Source organism: Papio anubis, chromosome 19, assembly GCF_008728515.1.
Source record: "Papio anubis isolate 15944 chromosome 19, Panubis1.0, whole genome shotgun sequence".
Taxonomy (NCBI): Eukaryota; Metazoa; Chordata; class Mammalia; order Primates; family Cercopithecidae; genus Papio; species Papio anubis.
In genome coordinates this window covers 26,509,019-26,525,849 of record NC_044994.1, presented here as the reverse complement: position 1 = coordinate 26,525,849, position 16,831 = coordinate 26,509,019, and the positions used below count along the sequence as shown (strand labels likewise).

At 38.5% G+C, this 16,831-nt stretch overlaps 1 protein-coding gene across 4 annotated transcripts in view; it reads right to left on the bottom strand.

Annotated features, from left to right (window-relative positions):
- The window catches only part of DTNA (dystrobrevin alpha), a 397,895-nt gene extending 383,974 nt beyond the window's left edge, over positions 1-13,921 (bottom strand). For 3 of the 4 annotated variants that reach the window (XM_021930042.2, XM_021930070.2, XM_021930077.2), the window contains exon 1: positions 13,647-13,921. The gene's annotated coding sequence lies outside the window, so the exon portion shown is untranslated. Of the gene's footprint in view, positions 1-13,139; positions 13,250-13,646 lie in introns of those variants that run through there. The other variant, XM_021930043.2, reaches the window with a different exon arrangement.
- Positions 13,922-16,831: the final 2,910 nt, after the last annotated feature.

Genomic DNA, 16,831 nt, shown 5'->3' with positions numbered 1-16,831 from the left:
CACTTCCCTACTCCTCTTACTAAGTACAACTAAAACCCCTGTATTTTTTTTTTTTTTTTTGAGACGGAGTCTCGCTCTGTCACCCAGGCTGGAGTGCAGTGGCCGGATCTCAGCTCACTGCAAGCCCCGCCTCCCGGGTTCACGCCATTCTCCTGCCTCAGCCTCCCGAGTAGCTGGGACTACAGGCGCCTGCCACCTCGCCCGGCTAAGTTTTTGTATTTTTAGTAGAGACGGGGTTTCACTGTGTTAGCCAGGATGGTCTCGATCTCCTGACCTCGTGATCCGCCCGTCTCGGCCTCCCAAAGTGCTGGGATTACAGGCTTGAGCCACCGCGCCCGGCCAAAACCCCTGTATTTTATACATAAAATAAACATACAAAGACACTGAAAGCTGGAGAAAAGACGACAAATCAGCTAGGGTACCTCGGAGCTCAAGGAATGACAAGATGGTGAGTTCCCTGAAATTCATTGGATATGTTGCCTCACATATCCAATACTTGGGGCTAAAGAAACTGGAAACCCAGAAATGCCATCAGGTACAACTTTTAAAAGGGTGCCAACAAAACTATACCCTCCCTGACCTAAGGAAAAGGAAAGGAGCAGCATAGCTAGATAAAAAACCAATTTAGGCAATAAATGCTCTATTATAGCCACAGATGACAGAAATAATTGTGCCTCTACCACACCGATGCCAACACAAGCTGTGTAGGAAACCTACACTTCCACCCTTGCCAAGCTGTCATGAGACACCCCAACTTCTCGCATCCCCACTGTGATGATGCCATAGAAGGCCAAGTAAAAAGCTGGGACTTTCATTTTCACAAATGGTAATAAAGACTCCCCTATTCTTCCCCACCACTATGTTGTCAGTAGTAACTATGGGAGGATCCTGGAGTTCTACACCTACCTTGCAGTACTGAGTCTCCCTTCTCCTTCTCTGCTGGAATGGTGTCACGGGTGGCTTAATGGAGAGTCAGGACTGTCATTAAGACCCAGCAGTCATTAGGCCACCTCTTCTGTCCCCCTAGTGTGTCAGTGGAGAGACCACATGGGGAACAGAAAGGAGGCACTTCTACCCTTCACAGCTTGAAGAATCAGTGAAGACCTGGTGAGAAGCCCGGATTCCCACTTTGCCCTACAGTAATGTGAAGTACCTTCAGGTGTCAAGGGAGACTGAGTGAGGAACCTGATTTCTACTCCCCACCTGTCACTGATGCTCACTGAGGTGATGTTAGTGGAACTTGGCTAAATCAGAAAGTTTAAATAAGATTCAGAGTCTCTTAACATATAAGAAAATGGCCAAGTTTCTGTTGAAAATCATTCATCATACCAAGAACCAGGAAGATCTCAAACTGAATGAAAGATGACAATCAACAGATGCCAAAAACAAGATCCCAGAGATATTAGAAGTATTTGACAAAATTGTTAAAGCAGTCATAAGAAAAACATTTCAATTGAATGATTATAAACACGCTTCAAACAAATGAAAAAACAGAAACCTTTGGCCAAGAAATAGAACACATAAGGGAAAACTAAGTAGAAATTTTAGAATTGAAAAAAATAACCAAAATATAAAAATCAGTGGGTGGGTTCCATAGCAGAATGTGAGTGACAGAAGAGAACATGGGAGCTACAAGGTAGAAAAATAGAAATCACTCAATTTGAGTAACAGAGAAAACAGATTAGAGAATAAAAAGAGAGAGAAAGAGAGCCTCAGACACCTGTGTGTGGTAAGCTGAATAATGGCTCCCAAAGATATTCAGCAGAATGGCTCCAATCCCTGGCAGCTGTGAATGGAAAAAGAGATTTGGTAGATGTGATTATACTACAGCTCTTCAGATAGGGAGAGTGACTTGCACTATCTAGGTGGGTCCTAAATGTAATCACAGTGTCCTTAAAAGAGGGAGGCAGAGAGCAGAGATAAATCTGGCCACAGAAAAGCAAGTAGGAGATACGATGACATCGGAAAGAAATTGGAGTGATCAAGGAAGGGATTGTAAGTCAAAGAATACAGGTGCCTCTAGAAGCTAGAGAAACCAAAGAAACAGATTATTCCTTAGAACCTCCAGAAGGAAGCAGCATTGCTAACACCTTGATGTTAGCCCTATGAAACTGATTTTTGACTTCCGGCCTTCAGAACCACAAGAAAGTAAATGTGCACTTCCGTAAGGCACGAACTGTATGGTAATTTGTTACAGTAGCCATAAAAAAAATCAATATACTGTGTGACAATAAAATAAAAAGGTCTAACATTCATGTCTTGGAGACCTGAAGAAAAGGAAAAATTGGACGAGGCTGAAAAATTGCTAAAAATGGCTGAAAACTTCCCAATTTTGACAGAAGTCATAGACCTACAGACCTAAACACCTGAGTAAATCTGAATGCCAAAAAAAACTCTCCAAAGATATCCATGCCAAGACACATTATAGTCACATTTACGAAAATTAAAGACAAAACAGCAAGAGATAAATGTTACTTTACCAAAGGAGAAAATCCATTAGAACAACAATGGATTTTCATCAGAATACATGGAGTACAAAGGAAGTAACACAACATTTTTCAATTGCTTTAAGAAAAGGCCTGTCAACCTAGAATATTATATCCAGTGAAAATCTTTCAGGAAGAAAGGAAAAATCAAGACATTCTCAGCTAAAGGAAAACAAAAATATTTTGTCACCAGCAGATCTGACCTGCTCACAAAGGATGGCTAGAGAAAGTTCTTAAAACAAAAAGGAAACAATAAAACAAGAAAGGTTAGAACTTCAAGAAAAGAAAAATGGTAAGCAAAACATATGAACAAGTGCAACAGACCTTCCGTCTTTGCTTACTGAAGCAAAAATTATAACACTGTCTGATGTGGTTCCAAACGTATGTAGAGGAAATATTTAAGACAATCATATCATAAATGGAGGTTGTAAAGGGAGGTAAGGTTTCTATACATCATTCAAATTGATAAAATGACAACAGCAGTAGCCAGTGACAAATTATGTGTATATGATGTAACACTTAGAGTGATGATAAAAAAAAAAAAAAGAAAACAAAAAACCTAGCTGGGTGTGGTGGCTCACGCCTGTAATCCCAGCACTTTGGGGGGCCGAGGCAGGCATATCACAAGGTCAAGAGATCGAGACCATCTTGGCTAACACAGTGAAACCCCGTCTCTACTAAAAATACAAAAGAAAAAAGAAAAAAAGAAAATTAGCCAGGCATGGTGGCAGGCGCCTGTAGTCCTAGCTACTCAGAAGGCTGAGGCAGGAGAATGGTGTGAATGCGGGAGGTAGAGTTTGCAGTGAGCTGAGATTGCACCACTGCACTCCAGCCTGGGCGACACAGTGAGACTCTATCTCAAAAAACAAACAAACTTTATACACTGACACACTTAAAAACACTATACACATAAAAGTGGAATTCTATAAATGCTCAATAACAGGATGGTAGGAAAAAAAACCCAGTGAAATCCAAAATAGAGATAATAAACAAAAAATGGCAGATGTAAGCACTAAAGTATGGTATTAATATCTACAGTAAATGTAAATGGTTTAAATATACCAATTAAAAGACAGATATTAGCAGAGTGCATTAAAAATAAGAGCCAACTATAGTTTGTCTACAAGGAACTCAAATAAAATATAAAATATGGCCCAGTGGAAAGTACAAGGATGGAAAAAGGGATATGCAAACATCCATTAAAGGAAAAATGACATTAAAAATGTCTATATTAATATCAGACAAAGTAGACTTCAGAGCAAATAAAACTACCAGAAAGAGAGAAGGGCATTATTTAATAATAAAGTCAATACACCAAGAAGACATAACAATTCTAAATATGTATGCACCAAATAACAGAGCTATAAAATATGTAAAGCCAAAGTGGTAGACGTGAAGGAAGAAATAGACAAACTCACAATTATAACTGGATACGGCATATACATTTTCATTAATAGGAAAACTAGACAGAAAATCAGCAAAGACATAAGAACTTGACAGCAACATCAACCAACGTGATTTAATCAGCATTTATAGAACACTCTGCCCCCAAACAGCCAAATTTACATTCTCTTCTAGTGCCCATGGAACATATACCAAGGTATAACACATTAAAATAAACCTCAACAAATTAAAAGAATTGAAATCATACAGCATGTGTTCTCTGAATACAACAGAATCGAACTAAAAGTCAATAATGGAAAGAAAGCAGGAAAAATCTTCAAACATTTAGAAATTGAACACTATAATTCTAAATATCCAATTAGTCAAAGAGGAAATCTCAAGGAAATTTAAAAATACATTCAACTAAATTAAAATGAAAATACAATATACAAAAATGTATGGGATACCATGATGGCAGAACTGAGAGGGAAATCTACAGCACTAAATGCATACATTAGAAAAGAGGAAAGATCTCAAACCAATAATCTTAGCTCCCTGCCAAGAATATAGAAAAAGATATTATTATCTTTCTTCAAGAAAAATAGGAGAAAATAACAATTATAAGAGCAGAAATCAATGAAATGGAGAACAGAAAAATAATAGAGAAAAATTAATGAAACAATGTGTTCTTTTAACAGATGAATAACATTGAAATCCTCTAGAAAAACTGATAGAAAAGAAGAGAGAAGACACAAATTAGTAACATCAGGAACGAAACATGGAATAGCACTAAAGACCATGCAGACATCCAAAGAATAATTTGAAATATTAGGAGTAATTCTACACAAATAAATTTGACAACTAAGATGAAATGAACAATTCCTCAATCAACTTAAACCACAGTAACTCACACAATATGAAACAGACCATTATTGTGTCACCCCACAAATTCATATGTTGAAGTCCTAACCCCCAGGATCTCAAAACGTGACTCTACTAGAGATAGGACTTTTAAAGAAACTGATTAAGATCAAAAAGAGTTTAAATTAAAATGTAGCTGTTAGGGTGTGTTTAGGGCCTAATCCAATCTGACTGGTGTCCTTACACAAAGAGGAAATTTGAACACACGGAGAGACACCAGGGATGCTTGAGCACTGAGGAAAAGATGATGTGAAAACACAGTGAGAACTTAGTTATCTGCAAGCCAAAGAGAGAGGCCTCAGAAGAAACCAAATATGCCAACACCATGACCTTACACTTCTAACCTCCAGAACTGTGGGGAAATAAATTTCTGTTGTTTAAGCCACGGAGTCTGTGGTATTTTATGTCAGCCCTAGCACACTCATATAGATATTAAGGAAATCAAGTCCCATAACTAAAACCAAAAACACCCTAAAGAAGAAATCTCCCAGCCCAGGTGATTTCACTGGAGAATTCTGTCAAAGGTTTTTTAAAAAAATAACACGAATCCTATGTAATCTCTTTCAGAAAATAGAAGAGCGAACACATCCCTATTCATTTTATAAAGCTAGTATTATCCTGATACTAATACCAAAAACAGTACCAAAAAAAAGAAAACTACAAGTCAATATTCCTCATTTGAATATAGATGTAAAAATCTTTAACAAAACATTGGCAAATCAATTCGGTAATTCATACAAAGAATTAATCATACATAATGAATAAATGGAGTTTATTGCAAGGATGCAAGGCTGGTCCAATAGTCAAAAATTGATCAATGTACTCCAACATATTAAGAAGCTAAAGAAGAAAAATCATATGATCACATTATGTGGTGAAGAAAAGCATTTGACAAAAATCAATACCTATTTGTGATTTTTTTTAAAACTCAGGAAAAAATGGAAATCAAAGTGGAATTCTTCAATTTGATAAATAACATTTACATAAAACTTACAGATAACATTATACTTAATGCAGAAAGACTGAATGCTTTCCACTGAAGATTAGCAAAAGGCAAAGATGCTTGCACTCTCTATTTTTATTCTATATAGTACCAGAAGTTCTAGCCAGTGCAATAGGACAAGAAAATGAAACAAAAGGCATATAGATTAGAAATAAATAAAATTGTCTCTGTTTTCAGATGACATGATGGTGGTCTACCATCTGCTAATTAATCTGTTAATTAGCATGATTCAACATATCACATTGAACACACATATAAAAACATCACATTGTACCTCATTAACATATACAACTATGATGTGCCAAAAAAATACAGAACTGCTCGGGCACGGTGGCTCACGCCTGTAATCCCAGAACTTTGGGAGGCTGACACAGGTGGATCACCTGAGGTCAGGAGTTCGTGACCAGCCTGGCCCACATGGTGAAACCCTCTCTCTACGAAAAATACAAAAATTAGGGGGGCGTGGGGTGGGTTCCTGTAATCCCAGCTACTCAGGAGGCTGAGGCAGGAGAACTGCTTCAATCAGGGAGGCGGAGGTTGCAGTGGGCATAGATCATGCTACTGCACTCCAGCCTGGGCAACAGAACAAGACTCAGTATCAAAACAAGCAACAACAACTATATATATATACACACACACACACACACACACACACACATACAAACACATAGAACTAATAAGCGAGTTCAGGAAGTTCCCAGGATACTAGATAAACATAAAAATCAATTAAATTTCAATATATTTGCACGAATACCTCAACACTGAAATTAAAAATACATTATTATTTTAAATTGCTTAAAAGTTACTCATATGTAAGTCCAGTAATATATGTACCAGACTTAATCCCAAAACCTACAGATCACTGATAAAAGGTATCAAAGATGTTCACATAAATGGAGAAACATGCCACATGTATGGATTAAACATCAATTATCCTTAAACTGCTAAGCAGTTTTAACATAATTCCTATCAAAATCCCATTAAGATTTTTTGTTAATATAGACAAGATAATTCTAAAATTTATATGAAAAGTCAAAGGAATCAGAATAGCTGAAACAATTTTGAAAAAAAAAACAAAAAACAAAGTGGGAGGAATCAATCTATTATGAGTTCAATAGTTACTTATATGTAAATCTATGTAACAGGTTTCCAAAGAATAAGAAACCCCAAAATAAATCCAAACAAATATTCCTAATGCAAACCACATATCTTACAAAGAACCATTATTGACAATATATAAAGAATTCTCAAAACATAGCATAAAAATTCCCAAACAATCCAAATAGAAAATGAAAAGACATCTCACCAAGGAAGATATTTAAATGACAAATAGGCACATTAAAAGATGTTCACCATCATCAGTCTTAAGAAAATGCAAATTGAAATCACAACGAAATATTGCTACACACCTATCAGAATGGCTAAAATACAACACAGCAACAATACCAAATGCTAGTGAAGATACAGAGAAACTAATTTCTCATATACCGTTAATGGGGATGTAAAACGGCACATTCACTCTGGAAAAGTCTGGTAGTCTCTTATAAAAGTAAACATGCAACTTCTGGGAATTTATCCCAAAGAAATTAATACTTACAATACATTAATACAAAATATTTACATGAATGTCTATAGTACTACAAAACATTTTAGTTGTAGTAGTTAAAAAAATTGGAAAAAAAAAAGATGTCTTTCAATAGGTGAATGGTTAAACAAGCTATAGCTCATGTATGCCACAAAATACTATTGAGCAACAGAAAGGAATAAGCTACTGAGACACGCAACAACCTAGATGAATTTCCAGAAAACTATGCTGAGTGGAAAAACCAATCCCAAAAGTTCACATAATGTATAATTCCACTTATATAATATTCTTGCAATGACAAAATTGTAGAAATAGAGAACATATTAATGATTGCAAGGGATTAAGGGGTTGGAGGTGGGTGGTGGTTAGAGCCAAGTTGGTGTGGCCATAGAAGAGCAATAGGAATTATCATTCTGGTGCTGGAATTTGTTCACCACTGTGTCAATGTCAACATCCTGGTTGTGATATTGTACTATCATTTTGCAAGAATTTACCATTGGGGAAACCTGGGTAAAGGGACCACGGGATCTCTGTATTACTCCTTACAACTGCATATGGACCTCGAATTACCTCCAAATAAAGTGTTTAATTAAAAGTACTGATTGAATATATTCCAATTATGCAGATTACATTTGGCAACGCAAAATAAATGTATAGTATGATTTATATGTTTGCATACTTTTTATAACAATGTGTGATAGCAGAAATTATACTTTTGTCTATTTTGGGGTAGGTGACAAGAAAAGATACACACATAGCTGTTCTGATTTCTGTACCATGTTGATACTATCAAATCTGTTCAGAAAACCCAATTTGGTTGCTGTGGGCAGGTATTGGCACTGTTCTTGGCTTTCACTTGCTGTCAAATAGGCTACCACATGCATTCACTCAAAAATAAACCATTGCTTTTATTATTCCTTGACTAAATACAACTCTTACTGGAAAAGAATGAGAGCATCACTTATTGATGAATCTACTTTTAAATTGAGGAATAAATCATTTTTAGATGGTTACATTATTATTATTATTATTTTAATTTTTTGAGATGGAGTCTTGCTCTGTTGCCCAGGCTGGAGCGTAGTGGTGCGATCTCAGCTCACTGCAAGCTCCACCTCCCAGGTTCACACCATTCTCCTGCCTCAGCCTCCTGAGTAGCTAGGACTACAAGCGCCCACCACCACTCCAGCTAATTTGTTTTCATATTTTTAGTAGAGACGGGGTTTTACTATGTTAGCCAGGATGGTCTCGATCTCCTGACCTCGTGATCTGCCTGCCTCGGCCTCCCAAAGTGCTGGGATTATAAGCATGAGCCACCGCGCCTGGTCAATTTTTGAATTTTTAGTAGAAACAGGGTTTCACAATGTTGGCCAGGCTGGTCTCGAACTCCTGACCTCAGGTGATCCACCCCCACGCCCCGGCCTCCCAAAGTGCTGGGATTACAGGCTTGAGCCACCGAGCCCAGCCTTAAAATTCTTACATTAATTAATGATCACAGAATCTTTAGCTGTTAAAGATATTTTCCTGATCATTTGAAATGCTAATATAGATACTCTTACACTTTTGATTTTAACAACCTTAATAGTTTCAAATGGTGCTTAATTTACCATTTTTGAATTAAAAATACATAATATAATGAAACATTTCTCATAATCTATTAGTCATCTGTTTTTGTCTAGCATTTATATATCTTCATGTTTTGTATATTTTTCACCTATAAAATATGGGGCAAAAATATTCATATAAAGGAAGTTCTATTTTTCCACTGCTTTTTTTATTTTTATTTTTTTATTTTTTTTATTTTTTATTTTTTTTGAGACGGAGTCTCGCTCTGTAGCCCAGGCTGGAGTGTAGTGGCCGGATCTCAGCTCACTGCAAGCTCCGCCTCCCGGGTTCACGCCATTCTCCTGCCTCAGCCTCCTGAGTAGCTGGGACTACAGGCGCCCACCACCTCGCCCGGCTATTTTTTGTATTTCTTAGTAGAGACGGGGTTTCACCGTGTTAGCCAGGATGGTCTCGATCTCCTGACCTCGTGATCCGCCCATCTCGGCCTCCCAAAGTGCTGGGATTACAGGCTTGAGCCACCGCGCCCGGCCTCCACTGCTTTTTTTAAAAAAAACAATCAAAATATCAGATTAGGTAGTGTTATGATTTTCAACAGCAATGGAAATTTAATTCAGCAGTAAGATTCTGAGCCAGGTATTATATATCAATATTTAATAGTATGAAATACAGAATCTGAATGCTTTGTTTTAAAGACCATCTCAAACTATGTGACAGTGGTCAGGGTTACTCTCCTCCTTGTGCTTCAGTTTTCCCTTCTATAAAATTGAGATAATGATATGCAAGCCTCATATGGCTTTTGTAAAGAATATATCACATAATTTATATAGAGACCACAGAATGACGCTCAGTACATAGTAAGTGTTCAATAAATTTAGTCACTCCTATGTTTGTTTGAACTCATTAATATGAATTTCCCCAGCATCTTCAGCACTCAATATCATCTCCATCACTATGGAGCCTCCTCTCTTCTTTTGGGTAGTTGAGAGAATGTCAGTGACTGTGTGATAAATCAATTAAAGTTCTATTTTGAGACATCCTGGCACTTTAACAAAAACAACAACAAACCTCCCAAACCACACAGAACTACTTCTTTTAGTTTGAAAGTAGTTGCCAAGGAAAAGAAAGAAAATGACTATATTACATTAAACCTAAATCACTCTTTGCAAATAGGTGAGTAACCACATAAAGCTAGCACATGCCCCGTGTGCTTTGAAAAAAGTACTGATAGTTTTGTAAACCTTCCCCCCATGTCCACGGATGGATTATGAGGTGAAACAGTATGTCTCCTGGTGAATACAGAAGTAAAGAGATAACTAGAGTGACACACATCTCTGATTCAGAACATAATTCAGAAAATTAACATGCAAGCATTTAGTAAAAGATTACTGGAATTAGTACACACCTTCTCACGTGTCATTCCCGCACAAATATGTGACTTTTCAGGCACCTTGTCCTGACCTCCATGTCTAGTCCAGAATCCTTTAATAGATATTCTCATAGAACTCCTTCTTTCATTCAGGAAACCTACCTCAACTTACAAGTAATAATTTATTGGTATAATTATTTTATTAAAGCTTGTCCCCCTGTGCAGTCAGGGCTCACAGATCTTTCTGCTCACTATTGAACCCCACTCTTGCACCTCACACCTGGAGAAAAGAGGCTCTGTAGAAGCAGAGACAGTACAGTTCTTTCAAACTAGAGGTGTGGGACTTGAAAGGAAAAGGTCATGTCAAAACTACCAAGTGAGATAAAAGTAGCAAGCTGTCTCTAAAATAAGTAACAGAAGCTAGAAAACTGGAACGCTGAGTTAAAAAAGGATATATGTATGTATCACAGGATTTGTCTTGATAACAATCAACACTATATATAAATGGACTTGGAAAAATCAATTCAATTTCAATATCAAAAACACTTGTGACTGATGGCATACAAGCACTCTGACCACAGGACTGCACTGTAGCATCCCAAAATAAAGATGTAGCCATAATTCTGGGCTGTGTGGGTGTGTAGGGGTGTGGGTGTGTGTGTGTGTGTGTGTGTGTTTTGGGGAGGGGATGGTTAACCACTGAAGAGCTGAATATTTTTTCTCATATCCACAGATCATGTTTCCGTGCCGTTTAGTTGGATTCTAGTCTCTTTTTACTTATAATGTTGAGTGAGTTTGAAATTATATATATTGAATTTAATTAAAGTGAAAGATGAGAATTAAAGGAAATCTATGAATGTCAAAATAATTTTGAAACTCGTTATGTGAAGAAGCAATTAAAGTTTACTTGAAAAAAAATAACAGACGAAGACTTAAGAGACATCTGCCCAATAAAATGAATATTGTGAAAGCTCTATGATAAGCTCAAATGAAGAGTAATTCTCTAAATATGTGAGAGTAATTCTCCATGTAAGTTGGAGCTCACCCCATTGAGACCTTTCTTCACATCATGGTTCATTTAAAACAAGTGGAGATTTTAAAAGTATTTCAACTTAGAACTAATGAGAAAATTTGATTTCAGTCTTCACTGCTACACAATTCAGTATAAAGTACATACAATTGGCTAAATGACATGACAAACTCGAATGCCCTTAAAATACAGCTTGCTTCTAATCACTGATAGTCCAAAGAGAATTGCATAATTCTTTTAAAACTGCCCAACTCTCGCCAGAGTGAGTGGATTAAATACAACTAAACTTGCTCAAAAATCTGCAAGATGGTGGTGTTCTGAAGAAAACGATGGCCATGATCTGAACAAAGAACAGACTAATAACCTAGGAAATTTAAAATTAATTGCAAACACATAGCTTTAGCCATCTGCTTTATAATAATTTACCTTGTTGATACATCTTACCTGCTGAAAATCTCAACTTTGTTGTGAAATGCAACTTTAGTCACTGTAGGACATGCAACTTTAATTATTGTAGGACACTTGGTTAATTGTGGTGAAAGGAAACTACTCAAACATTATTTGCCATAATTTTAGTATTGAAAGTTAGAATAAGAAGAAAAAGTAGAAAAAGAGTTAATTATTCTGAACATGCAGCACATACCTATTAAGGCTCATCTTCATAGAAAGATGTGGTCAATATAGAAGACTTTAGGTATAATGAGTTGATTAGGGGCGCATGAAAAGTCCAACTAGACTCTAACACTTAATAAATGTATGACCTTGGGTAAGTTATTTTGCCTCTCTGTGCCTGGATTTTCTCACCTGCAAAAGTTGTTTATTAATATTATCTACCCCCCTGGTGGTCTAAGAATTAAGACGGTGAATCAATCTAAACCATATAGAACCGTGGAACATGTGGAACACTTTTTTCCTAAAGTTTCCACCTTTGGAATAAGCAAAAGAAAAAAAACCATTATTTTGTTAAAGAAATCAGTAACTGTACACTTCAACAGTACAAGTATCTCTTAGATTAGAAAGGAAACACAAGCACATTAAATGCCAAGTGATGACATATAACAGGAAAACATAAGCATCAACTTAAAAGACAATTTTTAGAGTAAGAACCTAAAGCATGGTAAGCTTCACTGCAAGGTACATCCAATATCTGCGCCTCCCTCTGCCCCCTCCCTGCCAAGTTCTACAGTTATCTTCCCAAAGTCATACCCTAAGCCTGCCAAAGAGCAAAGTTTTACCATCAAGTCCCAGGAGTGGTACCACTGAGTCCCAGCCCCGGGGTCGCCACCCCCTTCTCTCTTTGGCTTTGGTCTTTTGACAGACACCTCTCTCCACCTCCCACTCCGGATAACAGAAGGAACCTCCCGCCTGCCCTCTGTCCAGCAGAAAACTTCGAAGTGGGCAACAGGCTATAAACGCCGAAGACACTCACCCCCGTCCCCACCCGTCCCCGCCGCCCCCCGTCCCCAGGACCCAGAGCCCACTCCCACTCTGGCATCGGCCCGGGCACCGCAGTGCATTGCAACACGAGAGGACGCCGCTGGCTGCAAAGGAACCCATCGCGGATGTCCCGGTCAATACCCCTCAGACTGTTCCCCGACGTGAGTATCATCCCTAATGGAGGTAGACACGCCACCTCCCACCAGCTCAGCACGCGAGGATGACCAAGAGGGCAGCGACCACAACAAAAACAACTCAACCCGCGACGCGAGGGAGCCAGCTGCCATCGCCACCCCCCGAGCGGCGCCGCGGCAGCAGCGGGGGCTGCGGCGCTGCGGGGGCCTTCGAGGGCGGCGGAGACTTACCTGCGCGGCCCCGCGCCCCCAGGCCGGACATCCTGCAGCAGCCGCTACCGCCGCCCCGCGGGCCCGAGGCGCCGCCCGCCGCCCGGGGAGGCGCCGCGCCGCAGTCCTGGCTGCGGCGCCCGGCACATGCTTCGCGCTAGCCGCGGCCGGCGCCGGCGCACAGGTGGGAACCCCGCGAGTGGGCGTTGAGGCGAATCCCTGCCCCCGCCGGCGCTCTCCGCCCGCTTCCACTCTTGACTTTGGTCGGTGTGCGGCGCCTGCCCTTGCTCCAGCGCCGAGCCGCCTTTGCCCGCGCCCCGGCGCCGTGGGCGGCTGCGGTCCCTGCGCATTCGGGGCTGCGCGTCATGTGCACCTCCCGCCCCGCGGCGGGCCCCGCTGCACCGGGCGGCCGTGGGCAGCGCGGCAGCCCGGCCTCGCGCCCACTCCTCGCCCGGCACACGGACCTCCTCCACCCCCGCGCCCTCCCCCACTCTGGAGCTGTCAAGGAAGAAAACGCCTTGCACACACCTTGGAATGGACGGGCGCTTCAGTCACCGACTCGCCAAACTCTTAGAAGGCGTCCATTGGTCTGCAGGGAGGTTTGAGCCTGGAGTAGGAGCCGCTTTCTTATTATTTAATAATGTTGGAAGTGCCGGGTCCGCTGCCAGAGTTGTGGGTCATGTGGGCACAGCAGAGGCTGGCTGCTGCCAGTACCAGGGTTTCCTGAGGATCCTGAAACTATGATCTCATCCTCCTCATCCGCCTCCCCCGCCCCTCTCTCCGCGGGCGCGCACGCACAGCACACACACACACACACTCTCACACTGAATGCACTATCCTCCTTCCTGGACCGAAATATTCCTCTAGGGAAATAGTGGGCACGCTCATCATTGAAAAAAAAAAAAAGAAAAAGAAAAAGAAAAAAAAGAAATCCTTCCAGATAGAGATTTTTCTCTTCCAAAGCTTGATTTATGTGCTTTGTTTATTTCCTACAGTTTTCCCTCACACGTGCAGGAGATGGGAACAGAGACTCAGAATTAAAATAAAAAATAATTATTCTCTTATGTTGACCCAGATTTTGGTCAGAACCCAAGAACTTAAACAGTACAATTTCAATTTAAAACAGAGGCAAAATATACCAGGCTTGAATATGGAATATTCTTAGATGTATGCAGTGGGTTTCTTTCCCAAGCTGCAAACATTCCCCAAACATTACCTCATTTATTTGCAGAGCATCTTTGCAGAGGAGGTGGATGAAAAGGCAAATAGTATTGTCACTTCAGAGACACAGAAGCATAAGTAAGATAACATGACCTACCCAAGTACACATAATAAGTCAATATCTCACTATAAATATTAATTGCACAGCTACTCACAGGTTGCTTTTTCACTGTAATCAATTCTCAGATACTTAGGTTACTGAAAATAATGAAAACATTGTTGATTATTTTTAAGTTACCGAGATTGAAAATTATTTTTTCTTACTATATGTATGTTTTCATATAATTTTCTCTAGTATTGTATTTCCAATTTCACGTTTTCATATAATTTTCTTTCTTTTTGGGGGAATGTGTTGTGTGTATGCATGTGTATGCGTACATTTATATCCAGTTGCATTGTTTAAATGCTTAGATAGTAATTTCTAGCAATTTGAGCCAATGTTTCTGAAGTAGTCACCAATTTCATAATTTGTATATGTCATTGAAACCCTTTTCACCTGGTGTATATGAAGAGCTATGCTACATTTTGAAGGACATAAAGAAGTTTAATACAAGTACGTTTTAGTTTACATCTAGTTGTTGAGACAAGATACATATACTGAATGACTGCAGATAAAAATCTTTGTTATTTTGGTGTTGTGAGTTATCACAAAGAAAGCACAAGATACTCTGATTTTCTTTTTACTTAATTTCTGTTCCATGTTAAAATCATCTCATTTGCCTATGTGCCCTATATTTCAGTCTGTCATTAACCCTCCTACCTTCTAAATGGCCAAGGTAATTATGTGTAACCTTGCCCTTCTCTTACACTTTCACCATACTCACATAAACAGTAAATGGGGATTGATTTATATTGTAAAAGTTCTCAGAAAGAACACTCTTGGGTAGCTTCTTTTCAGTGTAGATAAGAAATTCCAGCAGCTAACTAGCCTTCTAATAACCCAAAAAGAAAACAAATAGTATGAAAGAGAGAATGGTCAGAGAAAAGGCAGAAGAGAAAGGAGTCAAGAGGGGGGAAAAGGAGGGGGAATGAAGTTACAAGATAAGAAAGTAAAGAAGAGAAGGAAACAAAAGGAGAAGAAAAAGAGGATCAACTTTCATGTGAAAGCTAAAATTTTCCAAATTTTGGTGCATGGAAAACAAATTCAGGAAATTGTGGACTTTCTTATTGAATTTTTTCTTTCTTAGACAAACTTACAGGAATTTGATGGCAATGACACCAGGTGTCGGTTCTGCAGAGGATGTACTGAAAGATCTCAATTTTTAAAAAAGTATTGGATCCACTAAAAGAAATAACTAGACTTATTAGTAGAATGTAATAATAAAAGTGACAATGGGATCAAATAGCCATGGCATATACATTTTTAAGAAGAAATTAACACTGAAATTCAGGGAGATAGATGGGAAAGCAAAGACAGTGGTATAATAAAGTAGGCAATGAAGAGATAAGCTTGCAATATTTAAAGAAAATAATATTAATAATAAAATAAAGTACTTTCAGATTTTTCCAGATCTTTTCATACATTTTTATGGAGTCTAATAATAATCAGAAGTAGACCCCTTTATGGACTTCATTTTTGAAGAGTGATAATTCTTCCTAATTTTTTATAATACATGTTGAATGGAGAAGTACTGAAAATTTTCACTCATTGTTTTGAAACTATTATATTTTCTGATAAGTCAACTCTAACTATCGCTTAGTGTATCTTCTTCCAATACTTCTCCTAAACAATAAGTCTAGATGGATTTCTGGGCATAGATTGTAACACTGATTTATAATCCAGGATTTTACACATGCCATTGGAGTTAAACTAGAAGCTTTAGTGTGTAGCAGACTCTAATGGCTTTGCATCATCCTGGGAGATTTCCGCAAAAGAGATGGAGGGCTAAATTGAACAGCAATATATCAAGAGCACTTTCCTTTTGATCAGCATACTCATAGCAGGATTTGTTTTAATTAGAGATATATTTAGGTTTGATGATTATTACATGTGTTTCAGAAGTGCATTACAACTTCAGTGGCTCAACTAGTAACTTGTGTCAGAATTCCTTCATTTAGGGAAAAATATTTTTAATGTGGTTATGCACAAACATTTATGGTTTATATTAATTTAAACTATCATTATCAATGAAAATACATTCCTGATGTTTGTTTTGCTCTTATAATTTCTTGCTTTTTAAAATTATAATTGATATGAGAATGGCCATGGGTAAAATCAGAATGTTCACTATATTATGTTAATGGTAAAACTCTATGTGTGTACCTATGGTTTAATATGTAATGACATATAGAGTATACATGTGCTTTAGATCAAATGGGGATGTTTACTATTATCTATGAACTGATAATAGTTTGGGGGCATGAGGAATTAACAATTTTGGAGTATTAAATCCAAAAGAGTTAAAAAAGAGTTAAAAAAATAAAGACACTGCTGTTTTATCAATTAGAAACTCTTACCCCTTGGATGTAGACTGTTTCAGGGAAGAATGGGG